This window comes from Pipistrellus hanaki (assembly GCF_964339955.1).
Source record: "Pipistrellus hanaki genome assembly, chromosome: 2".
Classification (NCBI taxonomy): domain Eukaryota; kingdom Metazoa; phylum Chordata; class Mammalia; order Chiroptera; family Vespertilionidae; genus Pipistrellus; species Pipistrellus hanaki.
The window spans coordinates 118,207,296-118,231,508 of record NC_140504.1 but is presented as its reverse complement, the minus strand read 5'-3'; positions in this window follow the sequence as shown (position 1 = coordinate 118,231,508).

Sequence of the window (24,213 nt, the reverse complement as noted above, 5' to 3'; positions counted from 1 at the left end):
CAGACAGGGAAAAGGAAAAGACTTCTGGACAGTGGTGCTAGCTGTGCAACGTTGTGAGTGCACCTAATGCCACTAAACCATACACTTAAAATGGTTATAAAATGTACCTTGGCTGGTGTCGCTCAGTGGTTAGAGTGTCAGTCAGACCATCAAAGGATTGGGGGTTCAATTCCTAGTCAAGGGCATGGATCTGGTGTCCCAATTAAGCCTCAATTAATTGATTATTTGTCTAGACTTAGTGGGACAAATGCAGATGACCAGGGGTCAGCAATAATGGCCTATCCCCTGGTACTTCAATGTTTAGAAAGCTGAGCTGAACCTGAACACATGACACACAAGACAGAATTAATATGCAATCACATAAGGGTTATTCACCTATTCCTAGTGGGTCCTAGGCTCCAGCAGAGGCAACCCAGGGATGCACACCAAAAGACGGATGATGAAGATGGAGACAGGCGACCGCAGGTGGTTCAGGCTCGCACGGCAGAGCAATCAGGGGCTTGTCTCTCTGAGTGACATGGAGTCCTCCTCTTATTGGGCAGGAAAACTCAACTGAAGCTGGTCCCGAGGTTATACAGACCGCCATAAACAAGTTGTGTCCTTATCAGTGTGGGCCAGACAGTGTGCCTTATACTGGGAGCAGGGCATTTACATTTGAAGGATGCAGAGCTTTTACATCGAGATATTGGGGTGTTCATTAATTTTGGAAGTTATAGTGTATTGGGGGGTTCCATACAGCAAACATTTCACACAGTAATTAGAGGGGTTACATTATTATAACATCTGGGTTGCAGGTTTGATCCCACCCCCAGTTGGGGGTGGGGGGTGGGAGGCAACCAATCAGTGTGAGATACCTCCCTTCCATTCTCTCTAAGGATCGATGGGAAAAATAGAAGTGGAAATCTTTAAAAATGGTTAGAATGGTTAATTTTATGTTATTTATTAAAAATAAAAACATGGAGGCTGAACAGTGTGCCTCAGTGGTTGAGTTTTGACTTATGAACTAGCAGGTCATGGTTCAATTCCTGGTCAGGGCATGTGTCCAGCTTTCGGGCTTGGTCCCCAGGATGCGTCATGCAGGAGACAGCCAATTAATGATTGTCTCTCATCATTGATGTTTCTATCCTGCTCCCTTCCTCTCTGAAATCAATAAAAATATTTAAAAATAAAGTAAAAAATAAAAACATGGGATGGAGACTCATATATGGCACCCACCTCCTGGCTCTGTGTGAGGAGGGCTGGGCAAAGGAGCAATGCCTTGCCGGCACTTTTCTCAGGGGAAAGCTGCCCTCCCAGCTCTCATCCTGAAGCCAGACAGTTCTGCCCTGGCACCTTTCAAGCTGCTGACCCAAGTCTTAAGAGCAAAACTGAGATTTCCAATAGAAGAAAATGTTTTTCCTTAAGACTGCAGCATCAGATTTCAGATTTGCCCCACAGATTTCAGATTTGCTAGTAGCTCAATCATGGCACTAGGTCACACTGAGGAACAGACAAGTAATTGGCTTTGTTACTTTTCACAATCTAGCATCACCTCCATTCTCCAGTGTGAAGCAGATCAAAAGACAATATTAAATCAGTCCAATATTCTTCCCTTATCAGTCCTTAATCTGCAAAAAAAAAAAAAAAAAAATACACTCAAATTTCAGCTGTTTACTTTTTCCAAATAACTTAATTTGAAGAAACTGGAACAGGTAAACAATAAAAAGTGGAATATCCCAAATGTCTGCCATAGAATCATTGAAGTGTTACACCCAGATATGGTAGGGTTACTGTGGTGGGCATCTTAGTGAGAAAAGTTAGCTTGACGTAAGCATTCAGGGCAGGGGTCCAGTGGAAAACAAAGGCAGGTGGATCATAGGCAGGGACAGAAAAGGCAGTTTGAGCAGCCTAACCACAGGAACCAACCACGCAGAAATAATAAAGAGTTTTCTGGACTCCAAGTGGGAGGCATAGGAAAACAAGAGAGGGCCCGCAACAATAAAGTATACTGACACATAGAAACAAAGGAAGTTCAGCATAGAAACAGAGAAAGAACACATAGAAATAGGGAGAGTTCAGGTTCGATGCTGGCAAGAACAATTGAGAGAATCAATCAGGTGATGACACGAATAGATATAAAAGCAGGCTTAGAGCAAATATACAAGCTTGGACTACAAGGCTTCACCAGGCAGCCCATTGTTGGGCCCCCTTTCCATGTGGTGAGTCTGAATCTGCTTGTAATCAATTTTCTGCACTTTTGCTTATTAAATCTTCTGGTCTACAGAGCTTATTCTTAGGCATCTCAACACAACCCCAGGAAAAACCCTCAGCTCACTGTGCGTTACCAGCAGGCTGGGAGATCTTTGGACCTGGAACTAGACTTGTCTGCTGTGCTGGGATTGGTGTTGGAGCTTCAACCTCAGCTGCTGCTGATGGGAGGCAGGTGGAACATGGGTTCCAGCAAGTGGAGTGTCATTAGGCAACTGGTGGGAGGCCAGGCAAGCAGGGGGCCTCAGAGAAGTCCAGAGAGGTGGCAGATGGAGCACAGCTACAAGCTGCAGTAGTCAGAGATGCAGGCAGGCAGGCCATGTTAGTAGCCTCTGTCAGTGGGTAACAGTAGCCTACTCGGGTACTGGGTCTGGGTCAGATTTAAGGCTCCTTATCTTTGTAGAGTCCACGAGAGCAAAATTGCACCCCAGGCCTAAAATGACTGAGCAGAATTCCATCTAGATCTATTGAAGTTCCACATGAAAAAGAAAGGGTGAGGATAACTAAGAAATTATAACTTGGGTGGAGGGCCTAGAAAAGGTCTGTACAATGAAGGCATAAGCTACATTGTTGTTTTCTTGTCGGATTCCTTAGCTCGATGTTAGCATGCAAGATTGAAAGCCAAGCAAAAGTTGTTCAGTGGTTGAGTGTCACCATGAACCATGAGGTCACTAGACCTTGTCAGAGCACAGGCCTGGGTTGTGGGCTCGATCCCCAGTAGGGGGCATGAAGGAGGCAGCTGATTGATGATGTTTCTCTCATCAATGTTTTTCTCTCTTTATCCCTCTCCTTTCCTCTCTAAAATCAATAAAAACATATTCTTAAAAAGCCAAGCAAAATTTTAGAATGAAGAGCATCTCCTTTTAATAGAATGTATTTCTGAGGCCAAGTAATTCAGCTTCCAGAGAGTCCTAATGAAGTACATTCACAGCAGGGCCAGAGGAAAGAGCCCTGATGAGGGGGACGAACGAGGGAAGTGGCCTCCTTGGATTTGGTGCTGAGCACAGGCTGGTATGTACTTGGTGAGAGGGTTGTAAGGCTGTAAAGCCACTGCAATCTGGACTGTGATGTGACCTCTTTGTATGCATAGCCTAGTGAGACCTGCAATATTCAACACATGCACACACATAGCCACACATGCAAGTGCACACGCAATTGCATACTTACATTTTTATTTCTGTCCTCTTGCTGATAGCATTCATGATGTGTATATTCTGATTTATTTCCTTTTAGTTATGGTGTATGCATTTTTCTACCTATATAATCACTTTTTCCATTTCTCAAGGCACTTTACTTTTTTCAAGTTTTATTCAGGAATAATTGACATACACCTCTGTATAAGTTTAAGGCAGACAGCATGATGGTTAGATTTGCATATATTGTGAAATGATTACCACACTGTGTTCAGCTAATAACCATCTAAAATGTGACAAACAAAATTGAAATCTCTAATGGAGCAACTAGAGTTAATTTTCTCTTCAAAATCAAAACCACAATTCTTACATTCTATTGTGCTTTTATTTTTTAAGGTTTCTTAGACTGTTTCTTAAATTAGATATTAGATCTTGTGTTTGGATCTGATTTCATAGTTTACCCAGATTTATACACTAGAATAACTCTATTAATTTATTTCCTGAAAGGAACTACTTTTTAAAAGTAGAAAGTCTACAATGCTTTAGGATTCATTTAAAAATCAACTCTAAGAATTATGTATTTTTTAAAAAATTACATTACTGGCAAATTAATTGTAGATTTCAGGTATTTAAATAGTGACATTTTCAATAAGGCTAAACTGTTTCTGAGAGAAACCTGTACGTAGTCAGGGTAGGCTGACTTCCAAGACACATCTGTGAGGGTGGAGATTATTTTTCTTTTAATTTGAGGTCACTTTGTCTGGCTGGTCCTATCTTCATAGCCCCGTCATGGTTTCATTCACAGTGACCTAACGCATAGAGTAGGGCTCTGGCAGAGGGGGAGCAGAGGCGGGCAAACCTCAGGGAGCTGAGGCTTCCCTGAGCTGGTTAAATGTGCCATGCTCTCTAAGTGCTACCTGCAGTGGAACCTGCCAGAAAGTCCTGCTCTTCCCCCGGCAAATTCTCAGTTATTCTGAGCTCCTGGAGGAGGCAGAGAGTTCCCCACTTCTCTCTCTTATACCTGCCCAGGTGTGTGTGTGTGTGTGTGTGTGTGTGTGTGCATGCGTGTGAAAGCATGTATGACGATATGTATAAATATGGATGTCACTGTGTGTGACAAAATGTTACTGTGTGTTTAAGTGTATGTTACAGTGAGTGTGTAGGGGCATGTGAATGTCAACTTGTATGGTTGTTTGTAGGTGTGTATGAATATGTGTGTGAATGTATGAATTGTGTGACTAAATGTGTGAATGTGTATGTAAGCATATATGAAGGAATGTGTGTGCATGTGTGTGAGGCTGTGTGAATGTCAATGTGTATGAATGATTGTGAATTGGTGTATATGAATGTGCATGTGTGTGTGTGTACCCTGGGAAGGGAGTTCTTTCATTACAACCTCAAGGCCTCAAATGTAGACCTTTGGTCTCCTATTCAGATGAAGTTCAAGTCACAGCGAGACATGGACAGCCTTGAACCACGATACCATCCGTTTCTAGCACATGTTCCATAGAGGACATCATCGAAGAAGCCCTGTGAGTCAGTACTTTAGAGAGTAAATTCTACAATTATCTGTGGTGGCACAATTATCATAAGGAATCAATTATTTGCAGTTAGAATATTTATTAATATAATATAAACATTAAAAAGCCCCCCATTTAAAGCCCCATTGGCACTTCTCAGCTCTCTCCTCCAAGGGCGTCTCGGTGGCACGGTGGGCGGGTGCGGTTGCCATGGGGGTTCCATCGCCAGCTGCAGGCGGCTGTGCGTCAGGTGGGCTGCTGGGCTCCCTCAGGTGTGAGCGTCCAGGGGGCTGGCCTGCTGTGCGCCTCTCTGCACCTGCACACGATGGCGACCCCCACGCAGCTGCCCTGCTTCTCTTAACAGGCCTGTTGGGTAGACAGGAGGGAACCAAGGCTTGCCCAGGGTTTCTCAACGGACCTCACTCCCCTGGCTCTTCTTATCACTGTGTGTCCAGAGGCCTCCTGGGAGTGGGAACTCAGGTGGCCTGAGCACATCCCACCAAGGTTCTGTTTTAAGATCTGGCCTTTTCCTTTCTATTTTTTGGGTTGTTTTATCACAGTGAAATTTACCATTTTCACTGTTTATCAGTACACAGTGCAGTGGCATTAAGCACATTCATACTGTTGTGTGGCCCACACCACCATTATTTCCATGACTTTTCCCATCTTCTCCAACCAAAACTCTGTCCCAATAAACAACAACTCTGTATCCCCACCCTCACCCCACCCCCACCAGCACCACCACAGGTACCTTTATCTTTCCTTCCATCTCTGACTCCAATGGCGTTAGGGACCTCATGCGAGTGGAATCACACAGTAGTTGTCTTCTTTATACTGGCTTTTGCACTGAACATGTCATCAAGGTCCATCCAAGTTATACATTCTGTCACAATATTCTTCTTGTGTTTTTAATTCAATCTATTGGGTTGACATTGGTTAATACGGTCATGTGGACTTCAGGTATACCATTATATAACACATCATCTGCATGTTGTATTGTGTGCCCAATACCCCAAGTCAAGTCTCCTTCCATCACTATTTAACCCCCTTTACCCTCTTCTACCTTCCCCACCCCCTTTCCATCTGGTGATCACTATAGTGATGTCTTTGTCTATGAGTTGTTGTTTTTCTTTGCTTAATCCCTTCACCTTTTTAACCCAGCCCCACAGCCCCTTTTTCAACTGACAAATGCCAATCTGTTCTCTTTCTATGAGTCTGTTTCTATATTTTTTGTTAATTTATTTTGTTCATTAGATTCCACATATAAGTGAAATCATATGTCATTAGTCTTTCTCTGACTGCCTTATTACACTTACCATAAGGCTCTCCAGGTCCATCCAAGCTGTCACAAATGGAAAGATTCCCTTCCTTTTCACAACCAAATAGTATTCCAGAAAGCATTTTTATCCAATTGTCTACTGATGGGCACATGGGCTAGTTGCAGATCTTGGTGTTGTAAATAACACTACAATGAGCATAGTAGTGCATAGTGTGTCCAAAGTAATCCTGAGAGCAGGAATTCAGGTGGCCTCAGCTCATCCCACCATGGTTCTGTTTTAAGATCTGGGATTCATTTCCTTTCTCTTTTTTGGATAGTTTTATTACAGTGACATTTTCCATTCTCACTGTTTTTCAATCTACACTGCAGTGACGTTAAGGACATTGATTGCAAACCAAACCACCATCATCTCCATCATGTTTCCCATCTTCTCCAATGGAAACTCTGGCTTCATTAAAAAACAACTCTCACCGAAACCGGTTTGGCTCAGTGGATAGAGCGCTGGCTGCAGACTGAAAGTTCCCAGGTTGGATTCCAGTGCATGTATCTTGGTTGCGGGCACATCCCTAGTAGGGGGAGTGCAAGAGACAGCTGATGGATGATTCTCTCTCATGGATGTTTCTAACTCTCTATCCCTCTCTCTTCCTCTCTGTAAAAAACCAATTAAATATTTTAAAAATAAAATAAAAAATAAAAAATAAATAACAGCTGTGCATCTCATCCAATTACCACCCCCCCATACACACACACTACCACCACCATCACCACTGGTACCTTCATATTACCTTCCATCTCTGACTCTGATGGTGCTAAGGACCTAATATGAGTAGAATCACACAGCAGTTGTCTTCTTTTCACTGGCTTTTGCACTAAACATGTCAAGGTCCATCCACCTTATTTCACTTACCATAAGGCTCTCCAGGTCCATCCACGCTGTCACAAATAGTCAGATTCCCTGCCTTTTCACAGCCAAGCAGTATTCCATGATCTCAATGTACCAAAGCATTTTTATCCTCTCACCTACTGATGGGCACGTGGGATGCTTCCAGATCTTGGTATTGTACATAACACTGCAATGAATATAGCAGTGAATATATTCTTTCCAATCAATGTCTCTCATTTTTTTTTTGGATATATTTCCAGAAGTGAATTCTCTGGGTTACATGGAAGTCCCATTTCTAATTTTTGAGGTATGTCTTTAATACTTTCCACAGTGGCTCCATAAAATGTATTCCCCACAGATGTGCACGTCTCTGCACACCATGTTGACCCACCGCAGCTGCTCTGCTTTTCTTTATTGGCTGGTAGGGTAGCCATGGCAACCAAGGCTTACCCAGAGGTTCTCAATGGACCTCACACTCCAGGCTCTTCTCATCACTGTGTGTCCAGTGGCCTGCTAGGAGCGGGGCTTCAGGTGGGCTGAGCATGTCCCACCTTGGTTTTGTTTGAATACCTGGCCTTCATTTCCTTTCTTTTTTTTTTTTTTTTTTTGGATCGTTGTATCACAGTTAAATTTACCATTTCCATTGTTTTTCAGTGTACAGTGCAGTGGCATTAAGGATATTCATACTGTTGTGCAGCCCACACCATCATCATCTCCATCACTTTTTCCATCTTCTCCAACCGAAATTCTGTCCCCAGTAAAAAATCTGCATTCCTCCTTCTCCCTACACCTTCATCTTTTTCACCCACACCCACAGCCACTTTCCTCTCTGATAACTGTTAGTGTGTTCTCTTTCTATGAGTCTGTTTCTATTTTCTATGTTAATCTATTTTGCTAATTAGATTCAACATAGAAGTGAAATCATATGGCATTTGTCTTTCTCTGACTGGCTTATTTCATTTACCATAAGAGTCTCCACGCTGTCACAAATAGTAAGATTCCCTTCCTTTTCACAGCCAAACAGTATTCCATGTTGTCAATATACCAAAGCATTTTTATCCACTCACCTGCTGATGGACACATGGGCTGCTTCCAGATATTGGTATTGTACATAACATTGCAATGAACATAGCAGTGCATATATTCTTTCCAATCAATGTTGCTGATTCCTTGGGATACATTCCCAGAAGTGGAATTGCTGTGCCATATGGAAGTTCCACTTTTAATTTTTGAGGTAACTCCTTACTACTTCCATACTGGCTGCATAAAATGCATTCCCCTCAGAGATGTGTGCCTCTCTGCACAGTATGGGAACCCCCTTGAAGCTTCCCTGCTTTTCTTAATAGTCGGTTGGGTAGCAAGGGGGGAAAAAGACTTGCCCAGGTTTTCTCAATGGACCTCACACCCCAGGCTCTTCTCATCACTGTGTGTCCAGATGACTGCTGGGAGCAGGGATTCAGGTGGCCTGAGCATGTCCGACCATGTTTCTATTTTAAGATCTGGCCTTCTTTTTCTTTCTCTTTTTTGGATCATTTTATCACAGTGAAATTTTCCATTTTCACTATTTTGTCAATGCACAGTGCAGTTGTGTGGCCCACACCACCATCATCTCCATCACCTTTCCCATCTTCTCCAACCAGAACTCTGTCCCCAGTAAACAACTCTGCATTCCAACCCCATTTCCCCCACTCCCACCACCACTGGTACCTTCACTTTGCTTTCATCTCTGACTCCGATGGGGCTAGGGACCTCATGTGAGTGGAATCTCATAGTAGTTGTCTTCTTTTCACTGGCTTTTGCACTGAACGTGTCGTCAAGGTTCATCCACGTTATAGCTTCTATCACAATATTCTTCCTGTGATTTCAATAGAATCTATTGGTTAATAACATCATGTGGGATATGCTATTTGTAAAGCTAACTGGATCCTGCTCTGATGTCATCTGAATCTGGCCACTGGGGCCTCCTGGGAGTGACTCTGGTGCCAGCCAATGTCAGATGCTTCCTGTGACTGGCTCTGGGCAACCTCTTTGCAGCTACAAAGCAATTCACAATGTGTGACTACCTCTGCCAGGCCTGAATGAGCACAAGAAGGTCCAAACCAAGGCTGGCTTTTCTTAGCACTGGGCCTAGGGGCCGTTCAACAAAGCTCCCAAGGCACCCCAAGATCTGCCTCCACCTGCTGGCTGCCTGTTAGGCTCAGTCACTGAAATAGCCTCTGGAGGTACTGAGATTGCATGAGGCAGGTTCTCAGTGACTACTCAAGTAATTCCACTGTAAGAGTGGAATTTAAAAGTCACTACAGTTTGCTTCCCAGGAGTTAAGATGTCTGGGATCTATAGTCTGACATCAGCCATATGAGCTTAAGGGCTTTGCAGAGTGTAGGTGAGTCTCCGAAGCCAGAAAGCTGCTTGTCATGCTGGGTGATTCTTGGGTCCCCTGGAATGTGGTTGGGGAAGGAAAACATGGCAGGGTCATGCAGCTGTAATCCTATTACTGTGACATGAAAAGTATAGTCTCTACACATGTGGCTGATTCTACCAGATGTTTCCCTCCATTTCCATCCTAAGGAAACTGCAGTTCTGTTCAGATGTCCACCCAGATGCATGTTCCCTAACTTCCTGGCCAACACTGCACCAGCCCTCTGTCCTCAAGACTGGGTGGGCCAGGCTGGCTGGAGTGCAGGGAAGAGCAGGGAGGATTGAAAATGCTATTAGAACCATTAAGGCTTAAAAATATGTTTTCTCTGTGTCTGCTCCCACACCTGACCTAAGCAGCCTAAGTGATGCTTAGCTTGCTCTCAGGAAGCACAGTTCTGCCTTGCCCCACTGCCAGCTGTAGTCAGAACACTGACAGAGGCGACTGGAGGAAGAAGACAGGCATTCCTCTCCCAGCAGTGTAACACCATCACAGACATGATTCTGTCTGCACAGCTGACTACTGCTGGAGCCCTTCAGACTTTTAGACATGATCTGATTTATATTTTTTAAAGATCACTTTCTGATTTTTCATTTTATGTTTATTATTTTTAAATTTCATTTTTAATAATTAATTTTTTCCAATTAGAGTTGGCATTCAATATTTCAAGTTTACAGCATAGACATATATAGAACTTGCAAAGTGATCCCCCGGAATAGTCTAGTATGGGGTTTCTTTTAAAAGGGTATTAATCGTATTTATGAGAGCTCCACCTTCATGATCCAATCACCCTCAAAGGCCCCCACCTTTTGCCAAAACCGGTTTGGATCAGTGGATAGAGCATCTGCCTGCGAACTGAAGTGTCCTGGGTTCGATTCTGGTCAAGGACATGTACCTTGGTTGCAGGCACATCCCCAGGAGGGGGTGTGCAGAAGGCAGCTGATGGATGATTCTTTCTCATCCATGTTTCTAACTCTCTGTCTCTCTCCCTTCCTCTCTCTATAAAAAATCAATAAAATATTTATTTTTTTTAAAAAGGCCCCCACCTATTTTTAATTGAATTTGTTGAGCTGACATTAGTTAATAAAATTATCTAGGTTTAATGTATACATTTATGTAATGTATTATCTGTATACTAGAGCCCTGGTACAAGAAATTCATGCATGGGGGGAGTGTCCCTCAGCCCAGCCTGCACACTCTCCAATCTGGGACATCCCTCTCACAATCCAGGACTGCTGGCTCCCAACTGCTCGCCTGCCATCCTTTCTCATTGCCCCTAACCACTTCTGCCTACAAGCCTGATCACTCCCTAACCACTCCTAGGCCAGCCTGATTGATGTCTAACTGCTCCCCTGCCAGCCTGTTTGCCCCCAACTTCCCTCCTCTGCTGGCCGGGTCACTCCTAACTGCCCTCCCCTGGAGACCTGGTCCCTCTCAACTTCCCTCCCTTGGAGGCCTGGTCCCTCCCAACCGCCCACCCACCCCTGCTGGCCATCTTGTGGTGGCCATCTTGTGTCCATATGGGGGCAGGATCTTTGACCACATGGGGGCAGCCATCTTGTGTGTTGGAGTGATGGTCAATCTGCATATTACTCTTTTATTAGATAGGATAGAGACCTGGTGCATGGGTGGAGACCAGCTGGTTTGCACTGAAGGGTGTCCCGGATCAGGGTGGGAATTCTCTTAGGGTGTGGGGTAGCCTGGGAGATGGGCCTGTGGTGGTTTGCAAGCCGGCCATGCTCCCCAGTGACCCATGCAAAGGCCCTGGTATCTGGAATTTATTTATCTTCTACAATTGAAACTTTGTAGCCTGAAATGAAGGACTGAGCCAGCCAGGGCGGCAGAAGCTTGGCTTCCTGCATCACCCTAGCCTCCTGCTCTTTCAGCTCTGTGGCTGCTGCCATTTCTGTTGGAATTTATTTACCTTCTATAATTGAAACTTTGTACCCTTGAGTGGAGGCCTGGGCCCACCCGGAGTGTGTGGAAAGCTTGGCTTCCTCCATTGCCATGGAAACCCAAGCCTCCCTCCTGTTCTCTGTGGCCGCATCCATCTTGGTTAGGGTTAATTTGTATACTCTCTCTGATTGGCTGGTGGGCGTGGCTGGTGGGTGTTGCAGAGTGGTGGTTAATTGCATATTACTCCTTTATTAGGTAGGATTATATTGTGTGTTCACCACCCCAAGGCAAGTCTCCTTCCATCACAATCTGTCCCCCCTTTGCCATCTCCTACTCCCCGCCCCCCCCCCCCCCCCCCCGCATCCCCTGTGGAGATCACTTTATGATTTGACATTTGAAATGACATTTGAGATGTGCCTTGAGAGCACAGGTGGGATTTAGACAGATGAAGAGGGTGAGAATGTGCTTCAGGTACAGAGAGTGAGCACGTGACCTGGAGGCAGGAGAGATGAAGACTGGAAAGACCAGAGCACATGCCCTTCAGATGCCTGTCAGTGAGGGGACCTGAGAGGGAAACAGAAGACCCTCCATGGAGGGGGCAAGGCTGAGGAGAAAAGGAACCAACCACAGAGTGGTCAGAACAAGGGAGAGAGTGGGCCCTCCATCGGAAGGCAGGAAGAACAGGGAACCATGGGAAGGGGCAGGGCTGGGGGAACAGGGAAACCTTCTTGGGGGGAAAGGGGACTCTCCTTGGAGGGGGCAGTGTCCCATGTCCTCCCTCCCTCCTCTACTATCCTCCCTGTTCTGCCCCCTCCATGGAGGGTCCCTCCTCCCTGCCCTGTTCCCTCCATGGAGTGTCCCTGTGTCCCTGTCCTGTCCCTCACTCATCGGCCTATGAGGTGGGTGCTCAGGTCTCCAGTGTTCATCTCTCCTGCCTCCAGGTCATGTTCCCACTCTCTGTACCTGAAGCACATCTCACCCTCTTCATCTGTATGGATTCTACCCCCTCAAATATCATTTCAAATGCTAAAAATCACAGTGACCTTTAAAAAATATAAATCTGATCATGTCATTCCCCACACAAGGGCCCTTTACTCACCCGTCCTCTCCTGCACCCAGCCAGCCTGGTTCTCCCTGCCCCGGGGGCACTTGCTGCCCCTTTGGTGGTGGCTTCCCCTTTCTCCATGTGGCCAGCTCTGCCTCAACAGCCGAGTCTGAGTTTAAATATGACAAGATCTTGGGGAGCTCTTCCTGAGACTGCAGGGGAATCACAGTGCAGTGGCCCCAGCCCAGCCTTGTGGGGTGTCATGTGGCAACAGGTCACAGAACTAAGACAGGTCACAATGGTAAGGCAGGTTACAGAGGTAACCTGGCAACTGTCCTGGGTTAGGCAGGTGGTGAAGTTAACCAGGTGTTTCTTTGTTTTTAAATCAGTGATTGGACATTTATTGAGCACCAAATCCCAGACCCTGTACTGAACGTGCTGAAGTTGTGGCCCCACTCTGAGGTCCTGGCCCTCAGTGACCAGGTGTTCTTGAAAGTGGGAAGTGGGCAGGAGGGTGGGTCAGAGATGCCATGGGAGGGACTCAACACGCATTGCTGGCTTTGAGGCTAGAGAAAGGGATCACAGACCAAGGTTTTCTGGAGGCCCCTGGCAGCTGGCAGTGGCTTAGGCAGAGACATGAAACAGAATGGTCCCATAGGAGCAGATTCTGCCAGCACCCATGAGCAGGGGACGGGCTGGGTCTCCCAGCCCCTCTCAGCACCTGAAAGGTAACCTGTGAAGGCCCGCCCCCAAGACCCAGGTGCAGGGAGGGCTACAGGAGGAGCACATGTGTTCAGTGAGTTTGGGACTGAAGGGCTATTTTCTGATTTCATAATGTTATCTATATACTAGAGGCCTGGTGCACAAAATTCATGTATAGAAGGGGGTGTCCCTCAGTTTAGCCTGCACCCTCTCCAATCTGGGATCCTTTGAGGGATGTCCGACTACCTGTGATCAGGTCTAAACAGGCAGTCTGACATCCCTCTCACAATCCAGGACTGCTGGTGCCCAACCACTCACCTGCCTGCCTTCCTGATTGCCCCTAACCACTTCTTCTTGCCCCTAACCACTGATTAGCCCCTAACCACTCCCTTGCCAGCCTGATTGATCCTAATTTCTCCCTTGCCAACCTGTTTGCCCCTAACTGCCCTCTCCTGCAGGCTTGGTCCCCCCAACTTCCCTTCCCTGCAAGCCCAGTCACCCCAAACTTCCCTCCTCTGCCAGCCTGGTCACCCCTAACTGCTTTCCTGGTCACCCCTAACAGGCTTGATGAACGCCAACTGCCCTCCCTTGGAGGCCTGGTCCCTCCCAACTGCCCTCACCTGCTCGCCATCTTGTAGTTGCGGCCAGCTGGTTTGCCCCGAAGGGTGTCCAGGTTCAGGGTGGGGGTTCTCTTGGGATGTGGGGTGGCCTGGGTGAGGGGCCTACGGTGGTTTGCAGGCTGGCCACATCCCCAAACGACCCAAGAGGAGACTAATATCTGGGATTTATTTATCTTCTACAATTGAAACTTTTTAACCTTGAGTGGAGCCAAGCCTCCTGCTTGCTCTGTAGCTGCAGCCATTATTCTTAGGATTTATTTATCTTCTATAATTGAAACGTTGTAGCCTTGAGCAGAGGCCAAAGCAGGCTACAGCAGGTGGGAAGCTTGGCTTCCTCCATAACCAGGGGGAAACGCAAGCCTCCTCTCTCTGTGGCTGCAGCTATCTTGGTTTGGTTAATTTGCATACTCACTCCTGATTGGCTTATGGGCATGGCTTGTGGGCGTGGGTGGGGTGCGGTCAATTGCTTATTACTCTTTTATTAGATAGGATATCAAATCATGTTGTACACCTTAAGTGCATAGAATTGTTATTTGTCAATTCCACCTCAATAAAGCTGGTAAAACTATGAGAAGTTGTATCACCTGGGTCTTTGTGAATATAATTTGTTATATAGTAATGTCACTGTACTATTTTAAAATGTGTAAATGAGAAACACAGAATATGTAAGTCATTTTTATCTTTTTCAGGATTCAGTTTCCTCATCTGTAAAGTGATATAAGTGGTTGAAATGGTTTCTACTATTATTTATTGCACAAACTTTTATAAACCTATTCTTAACATAAATTTTCCAGAAGTCTTAAAAGTGAAGAAATCATTGGCAGTTGATCTGCAAGGCACACAGAGTTCTCCATGGAAATATTTACTGTTCAGCTTTGAGTTCCTGCTGCATGCCAGGTACTTTGCCCTCCTGGATTTTAAAGGAGCTTTTATAAATAAGTATCTAAACAGCTGTGACAATGCTTGATTATAATTTTCATGGATAACGACCGGAAGTAGAGGCTAGAAACTCTCTGAACTTGACATGAAGGTGTAAAAACAATGGTTGATCAGACTCGGGAGATAGTAGGCATGGAAGGGCCAAAGGCAGGGCAATAATGAGAGCCAATCAAAAACAAGATTGGATATCTTAAGAAGATAAAAAAAGATTAAAATTATTTCAAAAGTAATGTATATGTTTTTTTAATTTCACTATTTTTTCACAAAATATACTTTGTGTTTTTTCTTTTTTAAAAACTAAAAGTTTTATCAGTTTTACAACAATGGAAATAGTCTGCAGCTATGAACATTCTTGTACAAGATTTTATAGACATATGTTTTCATTTTGTTGGGCAAATAACTAGAAGAATTGCTGGATGGTAAGGTAAGTGAATATTTAAATTTTTAAGAAACTATCAAATTGTTTTCTAAAGTGACAGTACTATTTTGCATTTTCTTTAGCAAAGTAAGTAGTTTAATTGCTCCATATTCTAGACAACACTGAGTATTGTCAGTACTCTTAATTTTAGTCATTCTGGGGGATGTGTAATGATGTGCCATTGCGGTTTTACTTAAATTTTTTTTATGACTAGTTATGTTGAGCATATTTTCGCATACTTTGTGGACATTTACATATCTTTTTATGTCAAATATTTTGCTTTTTTTAAAAAAAATAGCTTATTAATTATCCTATCATAGCTGCAGATTAGAAACAACCCAAATGGTTATCGATAGTTAAATGAATAAATAATAGGTTGAATAATTATACAACATAATGCTGCCTATAAAAAGTAGCAAACTTCTGATGTACATAATGTCAAGGATAAATCTTAAAGTCAATATACTAAGTGAAAGAAGCCAGGCACATCCATACTTTATGATTTAATTAATGTGATGTGAAATTCTAGAAGAGGCAAAAAACAAAAACCCCATTAATATATACTTACAGAAAACATATAACTGGTTATTAGAGACTGGGAATAGAGAGGATTGTATGTGAAGGAGGCACAAAGTAAATTAGGTTGTGGGTAGAGGGTTTAATAGAAATGTTCTATATCTTGGACATTGGTTGCATGACTATATACATCTGGGTGAGTCATTGTCTATGAGTATACCTCAGTAAAGACTTGAAAGTAAAATAGTTTATGTTAATGTAAAAGATTTTCAATCATGTTAAGCAATAAAATCAAGTTTAAAAAATAATAGAAATATACAGGGATTGAATTTCTAACTTTTTTAAACAATTCCTGTCACTTTAGTTGGGGTATGTATTTCTATGTCATGCTTTTCTTCTAATTTCTCTATAGCCCAATGTATACAACTGCCGCCAAGGGGTTTGGGGGAATAAAAAGAACCACCAGAAATATTATTGGAATGAAATTAAAAACATATAGAATCCTGCTTTCTCCACCTTGGAGTACCTGACACTTTGGTTACATAGCAATACAAGGGGCCACACTTGAGCTATAAGAGCACCTCAGAAACTTCACAAAATGTAGTAGATTAATGGCAAGAATGTGACATGGTGATGGCATTTTAAAAAAATATAACTCTTTAATCTGAAAAGACAAGGACAAGGTCAGTCATAATCAAAGTTTTTAAAGTGTGAAGAGACTATAAGAAAGGTATTCAGATACTTTTATATCCCTTAACAATTAAAGAAATTCATGAAGTAAATAATGCACAGTAGATTGCCCATCTGTTTAAAATAGTAAATGGTAGGTCCATCCATAGTTTTCTATTAAGTTAACCTAAAGATTTCTTAATGTAAATAACCTATATTCACCAAAAAGTTTATTTTTCCTTTACTTCATTACATTCCTCAACACAATGACTGTGTTGGGGTTTTTTAATTTTTTATTGCTGATTACACTTTTATTGCTGATTAAAGTGTTACAGATGTCCCGCCCTCCTCCATTGTCTCCATCTAGCCCATACCTACCGCCTGCCCCAGGCCTTCACCACACCATTATCTGTGTCGATGGGTTATGTATATACTAGTATGTATACAAGTTCTTTGGTTAATAACATCCCACTCACCCACCCACCCCAGCCTAAACAACAAGTCTTCCCAAGGTAAATCATCTATTGGTGATATCATTAGAGGCAAATCCCATCTTATGACTATGACCCAATGGAAAAATTTTAATGAATTGTTCTTAAAGAGTTGGTGCTTCAAAATTATAGTAGAGCCACCATTGTTGCAATATTTCCAATATTTTACACAAGGTTGGATATTTTCTTTTATCTGTAACTTTTGATTAGGGTATGGAGGGAGATAAAAGTGAATTTACCAGTGGAAGCAACCAGGACATAATAGTTATCTCTTACTATTTATTGTTCATGAATATTGTATTTGATAAAGAAGAAAAAGAGAGAGAGAGAGAGAAAATAAGAAAGAAAAAACTTGAGATTTAAATATATTTTTAAAATAGAACTGTTAATCTAATTAGCTTTAACTACAATAATTATAAAATATTATTTGAAAAACATAAAATGTAATGAAGAATACCAACAAAATTCTGGCTAAAATGCATTTTTATTTTTTATAAAATAAGTCTTGACTATTGTCTTTTTAATTTTACTTTCATATCATTTAACTTGCAAAGACAAAGATAAGGACAGTCATTGTGTTGAGGAATGTAATGAAGTAAAGGAAAAATAAACTTTTGGTGAATATAGATAATACCAATGAAAATTTTTCTGTGTGATAAAAAAAATTAACTCAGAAATGCTTACCTATGATCTATTAAATGGACCACTTTATTTTTGAACCATGCACAATGACTTTGAAAGGTAAAATTACCTAGATCTGAAAAGCTTTTATCACTAGGGAAGTATTCAAAGTTATCACTATTAAATAATTACACTTATTTAACTAAATCTAGCATGTTTGGTCTATCTTTTCTTCTTTTATATTAAGCTGTGCTGACCAATACCCACTTTAGCAATAGTTTACAAATGCCTCATTCCAATCCAGCAATGAAATCCACCTGATTTGTTATAACAGTAATAACACAAAACAGGTTTTATTTTGTTTATGGATTGTGATTAAACAACAAAATCCATGAAGAAGCAAACTGTTTACGCCTGTTGGGTGGATGAGCTTTTCCGAAGAGCAGGATTTAGTGCCCTTAAGGAGGCAATTTATTAATGGAGCAAGAGATATATTTTCATTTCACTGTCTGAATAGAGAAAGCATCATATTAAACATGTACTTTAGGGCAGTTAGATTCCTTTATCAGGTATTATATGAACTCTGTTTAAACATCCAATCTTCCCAAGCAATCACAGCAATATGGCAATACTTATTAGATCATTCTGAAATGTAATCATATAGTAATAGTGAGACTGAAGCAAAGCCCTAATCTAGAAGTCAGGACATCTTAGCTTGTATGACCGACCACGAGCAAAACAGTTAAACACAATTCCTTCAACTATAAACATGAAAGTTTAACAAGATGATCTCTAAAATCCATTTCAATTACAGCACAAGATAATTGCTCATTTTCTTCTCAATGTGCTAACGTATGTCTTCCAAGTTGTATTAAAAACATTTTTCTTTCAGTAATGCCTCTTCCCCGACATCCAAAAGACACACATAATTACCACGAATTAAAGCAAGATTTTAAGTGCACTATTCTTTCGAAACATATGGAAAAGCCAAGACAATGCAAAAGTTTTATGATTGCGGCAAAATCACTTAGCAAATAATTTCCATGCCCAAATGACATGAGTTTGGGCCAAGTCATCTCATTTCTCACCTCTTCTATTTTCCATACTAAAAATAGATGATCACTTGCTCATTTTTAAAGTAGGTGTTAAAAAGTTTCTTGGACATTAGGAAAAAAAGACAAAATCATGATATAAAGCAAAACTTGATTATATCTTTTTTTTTAAACTTGTAAATCTATTTTCAGAACTTGATTGGCTCAGCCATCAAGTATATTGTAAAGAAATGAGTGAAGAGGAATATCCTAGAACTAAAATTCAAGCCCGATTGACTTCAGTGTGACAAATCCAAGGTAACAAATTTTAGGTTATTGGGGAAATGGAGAAGTAATGAACCAGACAATCACACAGCTCAGCACTATCGCTGTTTCTGTGTGTTTCAGAATTCAGAATTTAGCCCCTTAGAATTTCCCTATATTCCTAAACAGTTACAGCAAAAATACCAACTCATTAATTTCATTTTGTTTAGATAAAGTTATGGTTTATGTTTTAGCACATTCACAAGCACCCCACAACATTTAGACTGCTATCTCTTTGAATGTAGGACTTCTGCTTTGCTTCTTTTTGTTTCCCACTGCCTACTAATATGCACATAGCAAATAGCTAACACAAATGTGTTGTATAAATAAGTGTTTGATCTGTACTTTCTTTAATATTGCACAAGAAGTGAATATTAACAAAAATAATAAAATACTTTAATCTATTCAGTATTCACTGGTGCCAGGCATTTATCCACTCTACCTTCAATCTACAAAACTACCATATGAGGAATTATCCTCTCCCTTTTCACAGACAAGGACATTCCCAAGAAATTAAGTAAATTGTCCTCCATTATATAGCCAGAAATCTGTAGGACAGAACTCAACCAATCTGTCTGGCAGCGAGGTCTGTGCTCTTTTCATTTCAACACATGTGTTCTCCTTGGTCAGTGCTTTAACCACAAGCCATCCAACCTACATATAACTTTATGAATACTTATGAAAAAGCAAGAGAAAAATGTGGCTCTGTTTTAGGGCTGGCTAATATCATCCAAACAGATATCTAACTAATCCTAAGTTTATTTTATAGCTAGGTAGTTTTGTTTTGTTTTACCAAAATATTTTTAAAAGCTTTTCTGTCAGAGGGAAAGCCTGTCTGAGAGGACATACATACAAAGAAATAAAATAAAAGGGACACTAAATGTTCTGGGTAACTTCTAAGCTTACTAGAAGAACAATGGAGGGATGAGGAGGCGTGGGAGAAAGGAAAGACAACTATCACAGTAGTTCCAATTACGTTAAATCCTCAAAACTTAAGCTCTTGAGCCAGAGTCCTAATCATCTTCCTTAATTACTTGCTCTTGTCCTAAAGCAAGGCCCTTTCACAGCCCGGGCTTCTTTTTCATTGATGGAGGAGGCCATGGGAATGACCAAGCCCTCTAAAATTATGACTCAGACCTCCTGCCCCGCCGCCCCCCCCCCCCAACACACACACACACACACACACACACACACACACACACACATTTCAATTACTTGTGTTGGGGTAACTTGAAGAATCAAGATGGGTCACACAGGATCACCCAACAAACAGGATGTGAGACATAGTTGTCCTGGCCTTTAAGCAAGATTCACTCTTCTTATAGAATGTTCTTCTTACAACCTTTGTCATCAGAAGTGGTGCCTCATCCATATTGGTTATACATCCTCCCAAAGTTTAGTTAATTTACTGTGTCACTTGGGCTCACTCACTTTAAAGGCTGCTGACTTGGGGGATTATTTGTCATGCATTCAGATTCTTCTTCACTCATGGCATGGCAACATGGTAAACACCAGAACCTAATGTTTGCCTTTTAAAAACAGTAGTTGCAAAACAGAAATATTCTTATTGACTTTCTTCAGTTTCCAAAAGGAGATGGTCATAAATGAAATATGACTATTCCTCAACAATTCACTAAGCCTAAATTTCATATTTATAGCTACAATGCATACACATGCATTACAAATGCCATACCTATATTTGTCATACATATTTCAAAATATTAAAACATTTTACAAGATTTATGCAAACTGTTTTATATACATTACCTCACAAGAAACCAAAGAGGTAATGATGCAATAATAATAATAATAATAATAATAATAATAATAATAAGATTTGGAGAAATGAACATGCCCAAAGTGTAGCTATTGAAACAGGCTTTATAAATACTTAACTAAATAGATCACTCCCAAGCCCTTTGAAACAAATTAATTATATTTTCTGAATTGGAACAAAACTTATTATTTAAATCACTATTTTTGCTTTGATTATATACTGATCTATATTGATAGTCACTGTAAGTGTCCAGTCACATCATCAAAGGTTGTCATTTCTTTAAGGCTAAAGAATCTGATGAAATCTATGAACAATTTCCCCAGAGAAATTCATCCATCCATCACAGTTGTTCAACCTTCTGTAGCCTGCCTGTAGGCTTGGGATCAGCATACTCTAGAAAACCATGAGCTCTAGGTTCAAAAGACCTCACTCGCCATCTTAACTTATTTCCTGTCTTCCACAGGGCGGTGCTTTGCACAGTTTTGTTCTCAAGAAAATGTTAACTTTGAAAGAGAAAGACACTTGCTATGAACCTTGAAATCTTTATAGTCTAGGAAGCTATGTACATGGTTTACCAGCAAATGTGTTTTTATTTTTTACTATCATATTCAGAAAAGAGACAACTATAATATGTGCCCTTTGAGCCGTGGTTGGATGAGCAGGTTGGGAAATGATGTTTCTTTAGTGAACTGCTTCTGTCTTACAACATCGAATGCACAGATGGCTATGGGAGACCCAGATTGTGTCTACACTCATTGTTTTGTGCTGTAGATAGTTAGGGAGCTGAAGTGAATATTAGCACTCTTTGGGGGGTGGGGGGAGACTTCTTTCTTGAATAGTATTAATATGTAAAAATAACCTCACAGATCAAAGTTAAGATAAATATGCTTCTTTGGAAAAAGCTAGATTTCAATTAAAATATTTTTATTCTTATTATTAAATTAACATATTATCATTTCACTTTGTGTTTTCTCCTTAAAAAGTTTTAAAATTTAAACATTGCTTTCTTGTAGGGTCTGTAACAAAAATATCTTAAATCCAGGCTTCTCTCCCATTCCATTTGCCTAGTTCTGAACTTTTATAATTTTTTGCTGGGTTTTTTAAACAGCTCTTTGACTCAGAATTCCATGACCAAGCCAGTAAGTCTTGACTGACATTAGCTGTTTTTCTAACTATTAAATCTGATGCCAAAAGAGATTGTAAAGCAAAAGGACTAAACCTAAATTTATTGTAGTTTGAAGGCTCTTCCAATCTATTTCTAACATAATGTTCCCTTCCCCCTTCTTTCTAAACTCTTGTCCACTTCCTTCAACTCACAAACTACCTTTAAATTTCAGTTATACTGAAGTCCTCACCATTTTCTATGCATATTAAGACCTGCTACAATAATAAGTGTGCTGTCTTTTCTGGAATGTTTTATTTTTTTTCACTTTCACCAACTGAAAACATCTAAAGTCACCATGTGGGCTTTTAAGATACAGCTCAAATTTCATCTCTCCTCAGAAGACTTTCATGAACTCATCATATAGTTATTCTATCCTTTAAATTTCAGTTCCCTTCTCTTTATAACTCTATTAAACCTGGTGCCATTGAAAGTTTTATTGTGTGATATCTGTCTGTCCAATAAAACTGTGAGATACTGAAGGACAAAAGATATATCATTATTTCTACAGACAGCACCACATCAGTAATTGACATAACTTATTACTTGAAAATTGTTTGAATAATCAATGAATGATATAGTGGAGTGAATGTGAACATATTTTTTCTCTACTAATAATCAATATGTGAATTGGTAATAAACAAATTTGATTATAAAACTTCTTATATTTTAAATTAATATTTCAAAGATTAAAATATCTTAAATAAGAAAGTATGAAAGAAAAGCTAAATTTATTAAAGCCTTATAATCCTTATACAAGGAGGAAATATTTTCATATTCTAAATTTCTAGGATTGTTTGCATTTTTAAATAGGAAAAGACATAAAAGTAAATTTGGACTTTCAAAATCATAAGAAGAGCCTTAGCTGCTTTGGCTCAGTGGAGAGAGTGTCTGTCTGTGGACTGAAATGTCCCTGGTTTGATTCCAGTCAGGGCACATGCTCTGGTTGCTGTCTCAATCCCTAGTAGGGGGCCTGCAAGAAGCAGCCAATCAATGATTTTCTCTCATCATTGATGTTTCTATCTATCTCTCTCTCCCTCTTCCTTCCTCTCTGAAATCAATTAAAAATATATTTTTTAAAAACTTTTAAAAAATCATAAAAACATTTTGAAATCAAAATATTCAAAAGGAAAGAGAGAAACTATGATAGCAATTTATAAACAATTAAAAAATAGAACTTCCCTTAACCCATAAATTTTAAGGGCCAACTATGATCAGATTTTACAGGAATTTATCCTTCCTGTTACTGGGTACATTCCTGGAAATGGATCGTTATCATAACTTTTTTTTCCCAGAAAAAAATAATCGTCTTGCAAAAGTAATGTTGATTATATTTGTGTCTGTTCACCTTCTGTTTGCTCCTAGAATTAGCTCCCAAATCAATGCTCCTTAGCTGGTTTACACTTCCTCCTGCTGATGTAACCTGTACCACAGCCAGGCTGAGAAGTCTCTTTCTTCCGAACTTTGTGATCCAAGAGGATAAAAATACTTTTCTGAAAGTGAAAATCAGAAAAGCATCCTTTCCACAATAACCTAGAGCAGGAAAATATTTCTGTAAATGTTCTCTTTGTCACAATTTAGAAAAAAATAAAATAATAAATACTGTGAAAGTTAAATTAAATACAGTATTCCACAAAGAACAAAAACTTTTTGTTTCTACTCTTTTAACTTAATAGAGCTTTGCCCTCTACTCCTTTCTTCACAATCCCATCGAATGTCTTAAGTCTATTGAGGATTTTTGCACTTTCTTACATGTTCAAGATGTCCTCAGATCCCCCACAATGCAATTAGTGTTGCTCTCTTTATTGTCAATCTCTACTACCCTATCACTCCCTTTTCTTTCTTTCTTCATTCATCACATCCACCCAGCAGAGCCCCACAGCTAACCCACATGGTGACTTTGTGTAAGTCAGGCACAAGGCAAATGTCAAGGCACTTTACTGGCATGTGCTGGGAAATTTTTGCAATAAAGATGATGATAATAGATAGATAATAGATAGGTATATAGATAGATGATGATGATGAAGATAGAGATAAATAGATAGATAGATAGATAGATAGATAGATAGATAGATAGATAGATAGATAGATGATAGGTGATGGATAGATGATAGATAGATAGATAGATAGATGACAGGTGATGGATAGAAGATAAATATAGATAGATAGATATTATAATTATGAGATAAATGATTCATCCAAAGTCATTCAGTTTGCACAATTACAAGCAATGTCTCAACAAACACACACACACAACACACACAGAGCACTACAAAACCATTAGTGTTCAAATATCGTTTGATCTCTCTTGGAATTTCAAAAAGAGATTTATTCCTAAACTTTCTTTAAAATTATAACATTCACTTTACTCTGTAACATCAAGGACATATCATGAGTTCCATTGTGCCTGACAGGGGGGAATGAATGACAGCATACTGTCAGTTCTGGGAAGAGGCTTCTCCCTTCAGCTAGAAAGGCAACAAAGGAAGGAATTAGGTTGATAAGAAGCATTCCTGGTACTTCT